Source organism: Abrus precatorius, unplaced genomic scaffold (genome assembly GCF_003935025.1).
Source record: "Abrus precatorius isolate BTA unplaced genomic scaffold, Abrus_2018 Scaffold6, whole genome shotgun sequence".
NCBI lineage: Eukaryota > Viridiplantae > Streptophyta > Magnoliopsida > Fabales > Fabaceae > Abrus > Abrus precatorius.
The window spans coordinates 17,679,429-17,693,739 of NW_020874406.1; positions in this window are offsets into that span (position 1 = coordinate 17,679,429).

Consider the following 14,311-nt stretch of genomic DNA (forward strand, 5'->3'; position numbering starts at 1 on the left):
TACAAGGGTATAATTAAAAGAAAAACCAGTCTAAAAGTAAAATGAGCCATCTAATTGGTTTTTCTAATTATCTGGATATTGTTCTGTAATTAGGATTTGATTTGAGCTAATATATTCAGATATCTCATTTCATTCCACCCTCGTAAGCACCACAGCATTTGTGTGTTTACTGAATTTTAGTTTATGTAGCAAAGATGTTTGGTTACTTTGCAATGTTAATTGTTAGTAATAATGTTACTGCCAAACGAATAAGGGAATAATTTTCTCTGCAGAAAACATTACACCTTGATACCCTTACAAATATTGCTTTCAATATATAATTTTCTTTAGAAAGGAGTTATTTAGTCATTCTATATCTAAAAATATTTTTACTTCACATCATCTAAATTAGTAACATTTAAAAGTCGATGAAGACAAAATAGAATAATGAAAACTAGGTTACGTGTGTCTTCCAATAATTCATGATAAGTCTGTGAAAAAAGAATTTGTTTGGTGTACAAATAGAACGATGAAATATGTTCTGTTTAATTTTCCTTAATGTCATTTTAAGTAAAATCAAACTATATAAACAACTATTTACTTTATTTTCTTTTTGGTTTTTTTGTCTAACAATTGTTCTAGACGCATTTCGTACTGAACAGTTACAAAGTCAAGTGTAGAAACTCACAAAATCTATGAACCTTAAGAGAGATTCATGAACCGAGATATATGAACTCTGCCATCCATATACTCACATTGACCAAATATATTATATTTCTTGTGAAGATATCTCTTTGGAATCATCTCACAGCCAAGCATTACTATTACTATCATATGCTGTATTAACCAATGATTTTTTGTTTTTTTGGTCCACATGATACCCACGACTGTTAATACCTACAGTATTTCTTCTTATGAGGAATTTGTGGGCTCTATTGTCAATGAAGAACAAGACTGAATTTTTGGGTGGTAAATACTAGTTTTAATATTTTAGTTGGTCTACTACCCATTACTACCCACTGGCCCAATATTCTTTTGATCGACTAGGCCTAATATTTTAATCCACTACTAAATCTGTTGTTGGCCCAATAACGTTTCGCCGTGGAGGCTTAAGTAGTTGGTTGCAACAGTAAACAGCTACACATAAGATTGCCTCTGGGTCCAGAATAAGATAGCTTGTGGCCCAAAATATGAATATCATATTCAGAATAATTTTATATTCGTGATATATTGTGTGTACATAGTACTGTTTAAAGTATATATACAAATGTAGTGGGCATTCCTGGCCCATGATTGCTACTGAACACGTTAGCTTGACCCACTAAAAAACATGCTTGAGGCAACAACTTGGTTAGTACTGTAAGTGATTTGATAAAAAAAGGTACTGCAATAGTGTCAATAAAAATATAAAAAGTTGGTACTATAAGCCTATAGGCTTGCAGTGGTGCCAAGATCAGCAATTTGGTAAGTATACTGATACAACACATGTTATTTATTTTATTGAAATCAAAATAATTCAAGACTAAAAAAAAAACTTCACCAAAAAAATTTAAAATATTATAAATACTTATACTTTTATGTAATATCTTGCTTTTAAATTTTTAACATGCTCTTTGAAAAAACATATTAACAACACCGTTAAAAATAATTAAATTTCCAAAATAACTGGGTTAACTTCTTGCAGTAATAACTAATACATTATTGTATTATGTGACTAGTGAGTCAATTGTCAGATAAGAGAGTCTATTGCCAAAAATTTCTTGTTATCTGAATACGTTAGTGTAATTCAGAGTCAATTGTACGTAGAACCGTAAATGAATAAAAAAAATGTCAACCCCACTTTATGAATTTCGTATACAAAAATGAATTGACACCCATTTCGCTCTTAATTTCTCATTGCTCAATCTCATTATTTCCTTTTGTATGCCGACAGAAGTTTTGAAAGCAAAGTTGGAATGAGATTGGTAGTAATTCAGGAAGCGTAACCATCCTTTTGAAGAAATGAATGCTTCTCCTTTTGTCCGAAATTGCTCTTACCTTCCCCAAGCATGTTCTACCAAACACTGTTACGAGGTAAGCAGACCAAAAATTCTCGCTTAAATTTAAGGACCCAACTGTGTCATTCATTATCTGTTATCTCTTCACAAATCTGCCATAACAAAGCATTCGAGAGAAAAAATTGGGAAAAAAAGAAATGTATAAAAGTGATTTCTGTCTATTATCCGAGATATATATATATATATATATATATATATATATATATATATATATATATTTATGGTAAAGCTAAAAACTGTATAACAGAATTAATACACAAAAACTAACTCTCTAATTGAAAACAAAAATAATTAAACAAAGAAAGAGTCATGTGGGTTTATTAGTAGCTGAGACCCTCCCGCAAGCTGAGGAATGGATATTAGACATTCCAAACTTAGAATGAATACTATGAAATGAAGTAGGAGAAAGAGCCTTCGTGTAAATGTCAGCAAGCTGATTCAAAGAAGACACTGATAATAGCTTGAAAAGATTGGAATGTAACTTTTCACGTATAATGTGGCAATCGATTTCAATGTGTTTCGTCCGTTCATGAAAGACTGAATTAGCAGCTATATGAAGAGTAGAACGATTATCACAGTATAACAAGGCTGGTTGTTTAAAGATAATTTGAAGATCAGTAACAAGATAGGTCAGTCATTATACTTCACAAGTAGTGCTCGTCAATGCGCAGTATTTAGCTTCTGAAGAACTCTGAGAAACAATGGCTTGTTTCTTTGATTTTCAGGAGATCAAAAAAGAACCAAGGTACACCATATAACCTGTCATAGAGCGTCGAGAATCAAGGCAGTCATCCCAGTCTGAATCATTGAAGGCCTTGAGCTGAAGATTATTATCAAATGAAAAGAATAGACCAAGACTTGGAGCTTGTTTGATGTAATGTAATACATGATAAGTTGTTTACAAATGTGTATCTGTGGGCTGAGCAACAAACTGGCTAAGTAGCTGGACGGCATAAGAGATGTCCGGTCGTGTAGTAGTGAGATAAAGTAATATCCTAACTAGATGACGATAAGGAGAAGGATCAGCTAGCAGAGTGCCAGAATGTTGGTGCAATCAATGATCATAATCAACAGGGGTGCTGATAGGCTTGTAGCCAAGCGTACCAGCATTGTGAAGGATTTTCAAAACGTATTTCCGCTGACAGAGGTTAATACCAGTCTTACTGTAAGCAACTTCAAGTCCTAGGAAGAACCAAATATCACCTAAATCCTTGATCTTGAAGATGTCATCAAGATGTTTGGTAATAGCAGAAATTTCTTCAAGATTATTCCCAACAAGAACAATATCATCGACGTATATGAGAAGGGCAGTGAAAGAGAGCGCAAATAACTTGATGAAGAGAGAGTGATCAGATGCAGACGACTGGTAACCATGAGACCAAAGAAATGAAGATAAACGAGCATACCATTGCCTGTTGGCTTATTTCAAGCCATATAATAAGTGTTGGGGTTTGCAGACCTGGTTGGGCTTAGAAGAATGCATTCCTGTGGGTAAGGTTATATAAACTTCTTCATGAAATTTGCCGTGGAGAAAAGTATTATTGACATCAAGTTGCTTGAGATGCCAATGATGCATAGCAGCAAGAGAAAGGATAAGGCGAACGTTAGTCATCTTAGCCACGAGTGAATAAGTATCCAAATAATCTAAACCTTCAAGTTGTGTATAGCCTTTGGCAACGAGACGCGCTTTATAGCGTTCATCAGTCACATCGACACGATGCTTGATTTTGTAAACCCAGTGACAACTAATGGGAGATTTATGAGATGGCAGATCAGTAAGAACCTATGTATGATTTGCCTCCAAAGCATGTATCTCGTCTTGCATGGCACGAATCCAGCACTTAGACTTAGAAGCTTCATGGTAAGATTGTGGTTTTGTATAGGATGACAAGTCAGTCACAAAAGAACGATAGAAAGGAGATAAAGACATATAAGAAACGAAATAAGACAACCGATAACAAGTATCTAAGGAATGAGTGGTGTTAGTGGCACGGGGTCGTACACGTGAAAAAAATAAACCTAATTACTATAGCACGAGGCAAGCAACCAGGATTGTTTCTCAAAGGATCACAGAGATGAATTAATCTATTTGGAGAGTATGTAGGAAGGGGGTGATATAGAATCAACAAAACAGAGTCAAAGTTGAAAGGATTAAATCAATTAAAAAAACACCTAATTCAAGAATCAAGAAAGAATAAGCAAGCATTCAATCACAGAATCTCAAAATACATATTATTCAAATTCGGTGGTTAAAGACTAGATTCAACTGAAACCTCAAATTAAATTAAGTGATCACACAAAAACCTTCATGCATTTGATTAACACAAATTCAATTAAACTTAGAAACCTCAAAAAACCTAATCGAACGTGTTAACTTTCTGAACCACTTAATTAACCTTAATTTTCAAAAATTAATTCATGCACTTCAACCGAAACAAAACAATGAATTGAATTATCTCTCAAAAATAAATCGAATGAAAACCTTCAGTTCATGATATAAATCAGAATGGAAAAAAACAAGAAATCAAGAAACCCGAATTCAAATATAAAATCTACAAATCGATTCTCATGAATGTTGCATTCTGTTGATCCTTGAACTAGATAAACGAAACTACTCCTCCATGGATGGAAGCTCACGAAAAAGAAAAATCTCTAAAAAAAAACAAGTAAAAAAAACTTATTCAAAAAGAAAAACTCCCCCGCTTTTATTCAAATCTGACTTTTCAAAAAAATTTAGCAACAAACCGTAACTTCCTCCTTCAAATTCACCCAGGAAACGCATTTGTTATTATTTGTAATTGATATTTCCTTCAAGTCACGGATGTTAGCTTTCAAATGCCACTGGAATGAGTCGAATCAGACATCTGTGAGCCAAGATATGACCCAAACACTACACTAAGATCCAGAATCCGCGAATTGCGTCTTCTAGCCCAGTTTTGGTCCAATTCTATTTCTGGATGTTATGATTCAGCCTTTAAATCTCTATGAGTGTTGTAGGCCCATCTCTTGGATTTCAAATGCAATTGGAATCACTCAAATTCGGTAACTATAGCCTGAGATATTACCTACACAATAAGCAAAGGTCAAAAGGCTCTAAAATTCAAAAATTAACAATGTTTAACAATTAAGCCCAATAATATAAAACTCAACCAAAACAATACAATTAAGAACAATTCACAACTAATTAGGCCTATTACAAAGTTATCACAAGTGTATAAAAATTTATTGATTAGTTAGTTGATATCTGATTGCAATAGAAATTCTATAGATAAGTTGGACGTCTCCTAACACGTTGAAAATGTCAAGGTATGGTTGGTGGGGACGGAGTGGGCAGTGGTGTAGGAGAAACAAGTGAGTCATAAAAAAGAAGTGAGGAAGGTATGGAATGGGAAGGAAATGGAACAAAAAATGAAAGAAGCAGAGAATAAGAGAAGGATCGGAAGAAAAACTGATCTTCATAGAAGAGAATATGTCAAAAAATTGTGACTTGTCAAGTGATGAGATTATACGTTACAAAGCTTTTGGTGTGCAATTTGAAACCAAGGAATACACATGGTGAACTAAGAAGTTTTAGCCTATTTCAGTGAGTAGAAAGTGTGCTCACGTAACATAGACAGCTGAAAACATAAAGATTGGATAAATCACATAATTTGTTGTGAAGTTTTTTCATGTGGCGAAATATTGATTAGCATTGGTGGAATATTGATTAGCAATAAAATTAGTAAAGTTTTGAAGATGTGTGCAAGTTTCAGATTTGAGACGCATGAGAATGGCCCAAGTGTACCACATATAGTCATCAACGATGGTAAGGAAATAAAGATGTCCATGCATAGAAGTAACAAGACATGGGTCCCAAATGTCAACATGCAAAAAGTGAAAAGTGGTGGATGCTCATGAATCACTGATAGGGAAAGACAATTTTTGTTGTTTGGCACGGTAACAGACATCACAAGTAAAATATTTATTATGAGAAATAAAAAGATAATAATTTTGCTTTACATCTATGTGTTCATGAGAAGGATGTCCTAAGCGATAGTGCCACAAATCTATATTGGTTTTGGTACAAAGGTCAAAATTAACAACATCATTCACAGAATGTTGAAGAGGGGGATCCACTAATCTATACAATCCATTAATCATCTAAACTAAACCAATCGTCCTCAGACTTTGGTCTTGTATGACACATTGGTTAGAATAAAAAGTTAGTTTGCAGTGTAGTGAAAAAACTAGTTTGGATACTAAGATTAAATTGAAAGAAAAATATGGAAAGTAAAGAATATTAAGAAGATAAAAAGAATTTGAGAAGTATACGCTTCCAGAATGAATGGCTTTGACTTGTTGTCCATTAGGTAACTTAACAACAATGGGTGAGATATCCTTATAGGAAGTAAAATAGGCTAAAGAACAATATATATGATCAATGGGTGAGATATCCTTATAGGAAGTAAAATAGGCTAAAGAACAATATATATGATCAATTGCTCTTGAATCAATGATCCATGGAGCATGAGAAAACAAATTGGTTTTATAGGAAAAGTTACTCACAGGTGAAAATCCTTTAGTTACAGAACTACATATTTGACTGACAGCTTTGGGAGACTGAAATTTATTGTCTGAGTGTTGACATCAATGTCAACAAAGTTTGATATTGCTTAGGAGTAAGATGTATATCACAAGCCTCCTGACTCTGTAGAAGGTTGAATGCACCAACTTCACAATTAGATGCAGTAACATTATTGACAACAATGTTTTGTTAAGGAGCAGAATCATTGCAGAATCTATATCTTAGAGGGAAGTCATGTTTGTGATAGCAAACATCAATCGTATGTCCTGTGCGTCCATAATGAGTACAAATTTTGGTGCCAGTGAAAATGTGACCTCTATATCCACCGCCTCTGTCTCCTCGACCCCTCTATATCAAGACCTCCATTATTACTATATTGCATAGCACAATAACTAGTATCAACAACATTTTTCACGCTCTTATTCTCCATATTCAAATTATTGATTCTATCACCAAGGATTTGTCTCTCTTGTTTACCATATAACCAAAAATCTTGTTAATAGAAGGCAATAGATCCATCATCAGTATGTTTGATTTAACATTAAAAAATTACCCGTTAAGTCCTCGCAGAAACTGCATTATTTGATCCTACTTCTTCCTTTCCTTAACTTTCAATAGCGCCTTACATGAACACTTGGTAGCACAAGTGCACACTGGATCATATCTATAGTTATCAATCTCATCTTAAAGGATTCATAATTATATGAAGTAATCAGTCACTGTTAAATCTCCTTATTTTACGGAAGCAATTTTCTATTATAGGTCTGAAATCCTCATGAAATCACTTTATGAGAAACAAACCTTTATATCCTTCCAAATGTCAGTCACACTCTCCATCTAGAGAATGTTCTGACTGATTGAGAGAGAAACTGAATGATAAAGCCAATAAACTACCATATTATTACATCGTCTCCACTCTGTGTGCTTAGAATCATTTTTTGAAGGTTCAACAATCGATCTGTCAACAAATTCAAACTTATTCTTCGCTATTAAAGCAGTCTTCATTGCTCTACTCCAGATATTGTATTTGTGGCATCCAATACTGGAGAAACAAGAGACGTCACTAGACTTTCACTTGGATAAAGATAGAATGGATTACCGTGCACGAAAGATATGAAGCATCAATAACCGCCTTCGAGAATACAAAGGATTTGTCTAAGATCACATTGGCATAAGTATTACATGCTTTTCAAGCTTAGGAGCAATGCAGGCTTATGAGACAAGATAATGTGGTTGAAGGAACTTTACCAGTGAAGCATAATGAAGTTAGAAGCGCTGCAAACAACCAAAGGGCAAAGGTAAAAGAAAAAATTACCCACCTTATCAACAATTTGAAAAAATGAGTCACCCACCTTTCAAATGTTGGAGAAGACTAGATTCAAAGTGTAGCAAATACAATCAGTTCGAACATGAAGTTGTGATTTGCAAAAGAGAATTTCAACATCAGGAAGTCAGTGCCCAAGTTGTTGAGAAAGACGAAGAAGATCAGGTTTTTGTAGTAACGTGTTCTTCAACTATGAGCAACTCAGAATGTTAGCTGATTGATAGTGGTTGTACAAACCACATGACGTACAAAAAAACTCTTTTCAAGGATCTAAAGCTTACTGAAGTCTCAAAAGTCAAAATTGGGAATATAGTCTTGCAAAAGGAAAAGGAACTATTGTGATTTCAACAAACTCAGGTACAAAAACAATCTCAGACGTTCTTTATGTACTTGAAATTGATCAAAATTTGTTGAGCGTGGATCAGTTAATCAAAAAGGGATCCAAAGTAACTTTTGAAAATCAACATTGTCTTATTTTTTACACCACTGGTCGAGAGATTCTAAGAGTTAAAATGAAGGGTAAAAGCTTCTCATTTGATCCAATTGAGGAGAAGTAGGTCATCTATGTCACTCAAGTTAGTCCTATAGAGCTTTGACATAAAAGGCTTGATCATTGCCATATTCAAAGAATATTGAGCATGAAAAAGATAGACATCACCAAAGGTCCACCTACACTTCTCGATAATTTGTCAAATTGCACTGCTTGCTAATTTGAAAAGAAAAATAGAATACTATTTCTTAAATCAGCTTGGAGAGCCTCTAAAAAATTGCAACTAATTCATACGAATGTGGTAGGACCTCAAAGAACACTATCAATATAAGGTAGTCTTTACTTTATTTTTTTCATAGATGATTTTTCAAGAATGTGTTGAATTTTTTTCTTGAAATTTAAGCACGAGGTACATGGAGTATTTAAAAGGTTCAAAAACATGGTGGAAACTTAAAATGGTTGCAATCTCTAAGATCTAATAATGGGAAGGAGTATACATCAACTCAATTTTATTTTGTGAAGAAGCGAGCATTGAACATAAACTCACAACTTCGTACACTCTAGGGCAAAATAGAGTTAGTGAAAGGAGAAATATATCAATAATGGAGACGACTAAATGTATGTTGCATGAGAAGGATTTGCCTAAAAAGTTTTGGGTAGAAGCAACCAACACAGCCGTTTTTCTTCAGAATTGTCTTCCAACTAATCCTTGAAAGATACAACTCTTTTGAGGCTTGGTATGGGTAGAAGCCTTCACTAGCCTTCCTTAAAGTGTTTGGTTGTATTTGTTTTGTACATATTTCACAGGTTAAGCATGACAAACTTGACATGAAGGCAGTTTTAAGTGTTTTTGTGAGCTACAGTTCAGTCTCAAAAGCTTACAAAGTGTATCATTCTTAACAGAAAAGATGTCTGTCATAAGAGATGTACATTTCAATGAAGATTAACATTGGGACTAGAAAAATACACAAATAACAGCTGGATCCTTCAACAATATTGAAGATGATCAACTTGGGAGACAAACAACAGAGCTGTGTTAAGATGAGTTAGAAAATGAGGCTGCAATCAGAGGCAAAAGGTTGTTACCAGTTATTTATCAAAAATGTAATGTAGTAATATGCGAATCTGCTAGCTGTGAGGAAGCACAAAAAGACCCGAAGTAGAAAATGCAATGGAAGAGAAGATGTTAATGATTCAAAAAAATAAAATATAGGAGCTGGTTTACAAGCCTAAAGATAAAAAAATTATTAGAGTTAAATGGGCTTTTAGAACTAAACTGAATGCAGATTACTTAATCAATAAATACAAGGTCAAGCTCGTTATTAAAGGGTATGCACAAATTTTTGGTGTTGATTATTTTGACATTTTTATTCCTCTGTCCAGATTAGATACAATCATATTGGTGTTAAATATACCTGCTTAAAAGGGCTGAAAAATATTCTAGCTAGATGTTAAATAAGCTTTTTTAAATGGAGTCTTACAAAAAGATATATGTGGAGCAACCAGAGGGATTTGTGAAACAGGGTGAAGAAGATAAAGTATATCAACTCAAAAAGGCCCTTTATGGCCTAAAACAAGCACCAAGGGTCTGGTACAGCAAGATAAATGATCATCTATTGAGCATTGACTTTGTGAAAAGCTTATATGAATCTACACTTTATGTGAAACATAAGGGAAATAATCTTCTCATAGTTTTCCTCTATGTTGATGATCTTTTGGTGACTGAAGATGATATAAGGATGATTGAAGAGTTCAAACAAGAAATGATGCAGACTTTTGAGATGATAGATCTTGGCATATGAGCTATTTTCAAGGACTTGAAATCAAACAAAGTAAAAATGATGTTTTTATTTGTCAAGAAAAATATGCAAAGGAAATACTAAAAAAATTTCAAATGGAGGGGTGCAAAGCAATTAGCACACCAATGAATCAAAAGGAGAAGATGAGCAAAGAAAATTGTACAGATAAAGTTGATGAATGATAATATAGGAGCTTAATTAGGGGTCTGATGTATCTCACTGCAACAAGACCAAATATTTTGTTTGTTGTGAGTCTCCTATCCCAATTTATTCATTGTGCTAGTGAAATGCATTTAAGAGCAGCAAATAGGGTATTGAAGTATATTAAAGGCACAATTGATTATGAAGTCAAGTTAAAGAAGTGTCAAGAATTCAAGTTATATGAATTTTCCAATAGTGACTGGGCTGGATCTGCTAATGACATGAAAAGTACCTCGGGATATTGTTTTTTAGCCTTGGGTCAGAAGTTTTCTCATGGTGCACAAAGAAGCAGGAGACTGTAGCACAATCCACTGCTTAAGCTAAGTTCATAGCAGCAACATCAATAGTAAATCAAGTTTTATTGTTAAAAAAGGTTTTATGTGATTTGGATATGTAGCAGAATCATAAAACTGAAATTTTCATTGACAACCAGGCAACAATTGCAATTTCAAAGGACCAGTATGTTATGGAAAAACTAAACATTTTAACATCAACCTCTATTTTTTTAAGAGAGATGCAACAAACCTGAGAAATGGCTCTAGTTTATTGCAAGTAAGAAGATCAATTGGCAGATTTATTTACGAAGCCACTTTCTGTGAGCAAGTTTAAGTTGTTGAGACAAAGGATTGGAGTTTGCATATCCTAAAGCAAGAAAGAGTGTTAATTAGTTGCTTTTGTCCTACATTACGTGGCCTTTTTTTAATTTTTTTTATCTTTTAATATTTCAGTTTTAATTTTTGATTTAGTCAATGAGTAGTTCCTTCACTTAAGCAACCAGTAGTCGATTATTCAAGATTGCTAAAATCTTGGTAACATTAATTTTTTTTGTTCCAATTAAATTGCTATAAATGTACTGTCATTTTTTATGAATAATACATTCTCCTCATTCAAATCTTTCTGAGCATTATAGCTTCTCTGTTTTTCTTTTCGTCCATGAAACCAAGAATATCATTCCAGTATATATATACGTCTGTATTTAACTTTAGCTAAAAGATACGTGCACGCACCCATATTTGTTTTTGTTTTTATTAGTTTAAGAAGGTACAAAACTCATAAGTAATTTATTTGATTACTTGCGGCTCAATATATAACAGGGTTGAATACCTAATCTAAGACTCATTTGGTGTCTAAATCTTCTACAAGTTAAATAATGTTAAACTATCCATGTACATAGAGCTGCTACATGACCTTGGTCGTATTCCTTGTCCTTTCATTTCAATCTTGCTAGCTCCAACGTCATAGCAGTTTGATTATTGAACCACATTGAACTCATACTTTGCCACATTAGAGTGATATTAGATCAAGTTTTATTTTTTACTTAAGTTTTATATATTTGTGTATTCAACTAACAATTTTTTAGAGTATTAAAACTAATTTTAAATATGTGAATTAGATATTTCATCATTAAATTAAAATGAGTCATACATGAATTACAAGATTTTAATAGCTTTTTTTTTCTAGACTACATATATTTTCTATCAGAGACAATTCTATAAGATCACTTTACGCAAATTTTTTTAAAGAAAATAGTTAATGGACCTTAAATGAATGTAATTTAATTTAAAGAGTTAGCAATCTCATTACCTTCAAGTGTAGACTCAGATACTATCATTGAATACAAATTTTCTCGAATTAGTGACAACTACAAATTATAAGTAAAAATTAATTTTAAGTCTTTTAAATTTATAAATATCTCATATATGTTTTCTTTTATCTTAAAAATAACAATTATAATTTGTACTACCTATCCATTATGCTCAATTCATTCAATTCAATTCACTTCTTTTCTCCCAGTCCCCTAATGTTACGACTATAATAGTTAGGTCACTACCACAAGGATGAAGAATAGAATAGAATAGAAATGTAATTGCAATTTTTCCACAACTATTTTTACTGAAATTTTATGGTCTGCTATATCATAAGTACGCTTGAAAAATTGAAGGAAAATATTGCTAGAACAATTTTTGGGGACAAATTTTAGTAGTTTATTTTATTTATAAAAGTGTACATGTAGAAGAAAAAAATAATATATATATATAAGAAAACGACTTTGTACAATATCATATATGATAATCTTTAATTATTTAAATAATAAAATATAAAATTTAAAAAGTCATAAATTATAGCTGACGCAGAAACATTACAGAGAGGAACATTATGGACACATTGAACAGAATTAATGGGACATGAAGATCCTCGGATATGAACATAATCGAGTAAACATAAAAAAAGGAACTACACACTTGAGGATAATGACACTGTGACACTAACATTTGTCTGTCATCTATGCCTATGAAACTCAATTTGTTAACAACAATTGACTGAGCAATACGCTTAGTTTGGAAAGGTTTGTGGAGAAGCGCAACACAGTAGCCTGTCGGGTTTCAATTAGTTAAACATTGATACATTTCCTGTTTAAAATCAAATGGCTATTGTGTAAGTGGGAGAATATAACATGCATTGGTCACCTAGACATGGTAGAAACCATGATTTTTGTAACGACTGATGAATGAGACCACATCAAAGGTGTGGAAACAATCATTTGACGTATATTTATATATATTTGTTATTAGGGATTGCAATATTAAAAAAAATACTCATGAAAAATATTTTATACTTTTACTCTTACAATATGCATTTATTCTACCCTAGGCATCTGCATTCTGAAGATAATGCTCTAAGGTCTTTTCTTTTGCACTGAACTTAATCTTAATTATCCTCTAATTAGTTATATAGTCTTTATTTCATCCTCAAGATAATATATATATATATATATATATATATATATATATAAATATAACCCTTTTGTAAAATAATAAGGGTACTTAGACTACAGTGTTGAACATTTTTTTTTCTGTTAATTAAACGCATTATGAAGTTTTGAAAGTTAATTTTTATTAAAAAAAATATAAAAAATTTCATGTGAGAGAAATTTTATATAGCTTCTAAAATTTCCAAATCTTCGTCCTCCCATGTTAATAACTTTTAAATTTAAATTTTTATTTATTTAAATGTTTAATTTTGTGAAGAAAGAGAGATAATAAAGGGTTTAATATGTAAATAATATTATTAATTTTATATATTTTTTATTTTTTTAAATACAAAAATTAAATATTTTCCTCTTTCTAAAAATAATATTTTAAAAATTATTACTATTTTTTATAATTTTTAAAATATTCTCACTATACAAATTAAAAAAATTTTAAAAAATTATTTTTTTATTTTTTATTCTAGATCATACAAAATATTTAAAAAGAAAGAACTCAACAAAATAAAATTTGGAGAATTTTAGAGCTTAGAAAAATTTTCTCTATCCTTCCACTCTTATTTAATTAATTTCTAAAATAAGGTTGGTGTTCATTAAAATTAGGCCTGATCCAAGCTCGCACATATAGGCTGATCTCAATAATTAGTTGGCCCGTCATGTAATAATGGTCCATAATTTCTTAATTAATTCTTTAATGTCATTGAATGATTATAAAAATCGTTCAACATTTAATTGCCATTTTCTTTGGTGCAGGCAATGCCTTATGTTGGCCGCACTTGGCTCGCATATATTATATGCTTTTTATTAATATTATATATGGCTGAATATTTCACTTTTTAAAAATAAAAAATACAAACAATCTGCATGGATTGACTTATATTCGAGCGATATAAATACTCAATAAATAAGTATTAAATATACATTTATGTATACCTAACTATCTATCTAAATATGTACCTGTTCAATACATTTAAAACATATCTGTATTATTGATAGCAAGTTAATTTTAATTTTCATCACTTCTTGTTTTATACCTTTTTTTGTCACATTATTTATCACATCTTTTTTCTTTCCACTTTTATCATCATTTATTTTTTCCCTTTTTATCTCTTTTCTCCTTCCCCCGACAT